The 4306-nt window shown below is 43.4% G+C and overlaps 1 long non-coding RNA gene across 1 annotated transcript; it reads left to right on the top strand.

The window, feature by feature from the left end:
* The first annotated feature begins 157 nt into the window (after nucleotides 1-157).
* LOC141372275 (uncharacterized) lies at nucleotides 158-3884 on the top strand. Its single transcript, XR_012377518.1, has 3 exons — nucleotides 158-318; nucleotides 527-681; nucleotides 3655-3884. It is a non-coding gene; the product is annotated as an uncharacterized lncRNA (long non-coding RNA).
* Nucleotides 3885-4306: the final 422 nt, after the last annotated feature.

Here is a 4306-nt window from a genome sequence, read left to right as displayed (position 1 = left end):
ACCTGAGCATGCTCTGTCCCTCCAGCTGAGGGGCCATGGCTTTGAGCATTGTAGGGATTCCCAGGGCGGCCAGCAGAGGGCACCTGCGTACCTCCAACCCGGAGGGGGAGGTGTCTTTGCCTGTGCTGACCCAAGGTATCTCAGAGCAGGAAGTACTTCTATGCCAGCCCAAGGATCCAGTCCCACTGTGGCTGCCCCAGGATAGAGAGCCAGATCTGCGCTTCCAGTAGGTTCTGCTCCCGCCCTGTGGGAGACCCTGGGGGCTTTGCAGCCACTTGGTGTCTCCTGAGGTGCGACTGAGAAAAGCTGCTTTGTTGGGTGAGTGCTGAGGAGGGGGCTCTGGGCGGCTTCCCCAGGATGTGCTGGTAGGTGAGCAGCACAGTCGCTTGCAATCGGGGGCCTGTTCCCCTGGTTCATTCCTCCTTTTCCCTGAGGGTATTTCAACAAGACCTGTTTTACTCAGGGGTCCGTGGATTGAGGGGTCCTGCGACGTCACATCAGAGATGCTGTGGTTGGTTTGTTACAGATGCAGGCTTGTTTCTGGGGAGAAATCCTGACTCCAATTCAGAGAAATGGGAGCTGCATTCAGTTGGGACAGGAATACAAGAACTGCTGTCAGAACATTCTAGAAGGAGGAGCTGAGATCCCACTTTCTGAGTTCTGCTGGAGCCAGAGCCCCAGGTAAAAGCACAGAGTGTCCTCCACTTAAACATGCTTTTATTAATTTTCAATCATTATTTTTTGCCGACAATGTTACAGTAGTTTGAAATGACTGAAAACTTGACCGGTACTTGATGTCCTAAAACTTCCATTATTTTACTGTTAAATTTACACCTGAAACTTGATTTGTTATAATTATCCTTTCCTGTCTTCCTTGGAAGGAAACTCAACCATAATACCTTTCAAATGTACTCATTATCTCATCTCCTTTTCTTTCTTTCTTTCTTCTTCTTCTTCCTTTTTTTTTTTTTTTAAGATTTTATGCCAGGACCACGGGGGTGGGGCGGGGGACGGCAGAGGGAGAAGGTGACTCAACATTGAGCAGGGAGCCTGGCATGGGACTCGATCTCTGGGACCCTGAGATCAAGACCTGAGACAGACGCTTAAGTGACTGAATCATCCAGGCGCCCCAGCATATCTCTTTTCACCTGAGATTGTGAATCACTGTTTGAAGAAAAAGCATGATGGTATTTTTTTTAAGATATTAAAATAGATGCTTACATCCACTGGTTCATGCACTTCCAAATTTTTTCTTTTATTTTCCTTAGATTCTTATTTCTATTTCAGATATTATATTCCTGTATCTTCCTTAGTTTTACATTCCTCACATGTACTTTCAAAGATCCTTTCCGTCATTTGTCAGAAAGAAGAGAGACCTTTTGATGAGCATGCACCTTTGTATAATTTCAAGATTTGTTGTTTAGGTTTTTAGAAACTTTTCCCGCCCATTTGAAAATATGATCCCACCTTGACAAGTTACATGAAAAGTGTAATCTCCTTGTATCAGTATGATTTCATTTCATTTTACTGTGTTTCTTCATTTGATATTTTATATTTATGTCTAAAACATGAGAATATCTCATAGGTTCACTGAATGTGGAAAACATATGAAATTTTGAAGTTGTGCATATGTGAACTCATAAATGCAGAGAGTTGCCTGTTAAATTAAGGCTATTTGCTGAGCAAGATGCAAGTGACATAAACATTTTGGGGGAAGAAATATTGTCTTCTATTCTTTTACAAACATGCTACAGTTGTTTCATTATCATATATCTGGATAGGAACAATTATTTTTTGTTTTCAATTTTTTATTTAAATTCTACTTAGTTAACATTCAGGATATGGATATGAGCAATCTTATGACAGTATCTTCTTATAATTTATTAATTTAAGAAACTAAACTTATCATTTTTTTCTCCATGATAAGAAAAATCTACAGAAGTATCATTTCTTATGACACAATTCTTTGTTTTTTAAAATTCTATTTAATAATTTGTGAGAGGAAGAGAGATCATGAATGGAAGGGGCGAGGCCGAGTGTGAAGATGAGTCCCTGCTGAGATGGAGCCCGATGCCGGGCTCGATCCCAGGGCCCTGAGAAATGACCTGAGCCGAAGGCAGCTGCTTAACCCACTGAGACACCCGGGTGCCCCTTTATGACGTTATTCTTAATATGACATCTCTTATAATTGAAGATTTCCTCATTGATGGGCTACATCTGTTTTACCATCAATAACCGAGAAGAAGCATTTTCTCTGAATATTCTTTTTTAAAATTATTTTAAATTATTTTTTTATTTTAATTCAATTAGCCAAAGGAATAGCCATCAGTTAAACTAAGGATTAGCCATCATTAGTTTCAGAGGTAGAGTTCAGTGATTCTTCAGTTGCATATAACACCCAGTGCTCATCCCATCATGTGCCCTCCTTAATACCCATCACCCAGTTAACCCCTGCGCCTCACCCACCTCCCCTCCAGCAACCTTCAGTTTGTTTCCTATGGTTAAGAGTCTCTTAGGGTTTGTCTCCCTCGTTGTTTTCATCTTTTTTTTAAATTTTATATTGTTATGTTAATCACCATACATTACATCATTAGTTTTACGTGTAGTGTTCCATGATTCATTGTTTGTGCATAACACCTAGTGCTCCACGCAGAATGTGCCCTCTTTAATACCCATCACCAGGCTAGCCCATCCCGCCACCCGCCTCCCCTCTAGGACCCTCAGTCGTTTTTCAGAGTCCATGGTCTCTCATGGTTTGTCTCCCCCTCCGACTTACTCCCCTTTATTCTTCCCCTCCTGCTATCTTCTTCTTTTTCTTTTTTCTTAATGTATGTTGCATTATTTGTTTCCGAAGTACAGATCTGTGATTCAACCGTCTTGCACAATTCACAGAGCTCACCATAGCACATACCCTCCCCAATGCCTATCACCCAGCCACCCCATCCCTCCCACCCGCCACCACTCCAGCAACACTCAGTTTCTTTCCTGAGATTACGAATTCCTCATATCAGTGAGGTCATATGCTATGTCTTTCTCTGATTGACTTATGTCACTCAGCATAACACCCCCTGTTGCATCGACGTCGTTGCAAATGGCAAGATCTCATTCCTTTGGATGGCTGCATAATATTCCATTGTGTATAATACCACCTCTTCTTTATCCATTCATCTGTCGATGGACATCTTGGCTCTTTCCACAGTTTGGCTATTGTGGACATTGCTGCTATAAACATCGGGGTACGTGTACCCCTTCGGATCCCTACATCTGGATCTTTGTGGTAAATACCCAGTAGTGCAATTGCTGGATCGTATGGTAGCTCTGTTTTCAACTGTTTGAGGAACCTCCATACTGTTTTCCAGAGGGTTTGCACCAGCTTGCATTCCCACCAACAGTGTAGGAGGGTTCCCCTTTCTCCGCAATCCCGCCAACATCTGTTGTTTCCTGACGAGATAATTTTAGCCACTCTGACTGGTGTGAGGTGGTATCTCATCGAGGGTTTGATTTGGATTTCCCTGATGCCAAGCGATGTTGAGCACTTTCTCATGTGTCTGTTGGCCATTTGGATGTCTTCTTTGGACAAATGTCTGTTCATGATTTACACTACACATTTGATTGCCACTGCCCCTGGGCCTCCATTCTTGTTCTGCGCTGCAGGTGTTGAAGGCGTTTATTGTCCTGACGGTGGAATTCGTGTCCCATGTCAGGGACCAGCTCATGGAGGAGCTGCAGCAGCATGTGAAGTCAGTGACAGCCCCGCAGAAGTACCCCAGGAAGGTGAGAGAGGGCAGAGGGATGGCATTTGGTCCCCTCCAGTGGGCCGTGGGCTCTGCTGCCCCAAATCTCATAGGGTGGCTGGGGTGGAGCTTATGTAGCCCATGGAGGGAGCATTTTTCTCTACTGAAGAAGCATTCAACTTAGGGATTTGGGGGGCTCCAATTCCATCAGCGGGAACCTCTATCCTGTGTCAGAAAACGAAAAGGGATCCATGGCTCACAAATCAACCTACAGAAAAAAAATCAGATAAGTGTCTAGAAATATCCAGAAAGTCTATTTGTAATCTTTCTTTCCTTTTTTAAAAGATATATTTATTTATTTTTGAGAGGGAGAGAGTGAGAGGAGAAGGATAAAGTGGGAGGGAGAGAGCGAATCTCAGGTAAGACTCTCTATGGAGCATGGACCCTAACGCAGGGCTTGATCTCATGACCCTGAGATCAACTTGAACCAAAATCAAGAGTCGGACGCTTACGTAAGCCAGGCGCCCCTGAAGGCTATTTGTCATCTTTCAAAATTTGAAAAAGAAAAGCCA

Source organism: Callorhinus ursinus, unplaced genomic scaffold (genome assembly GCF_003265705.2).
Source record: "Callorhinus ursinus isolate GAN/ISIS: 27379988/994484 unplaced genomic scaffold, GSC_fseal_2.0 scaffold4275, whole genome shotgun sequence".
NCBI classification, from domain to species: domain Eukaryota; kingdom Metazoa; phylum Chordata; class Mammalia; order Carnivora; family Otariidae; genus Callorhinus; species Callorhinus ursinus.
This window is presented reverse-complemented; position numbering and strand designations above follow the sequence as displayed.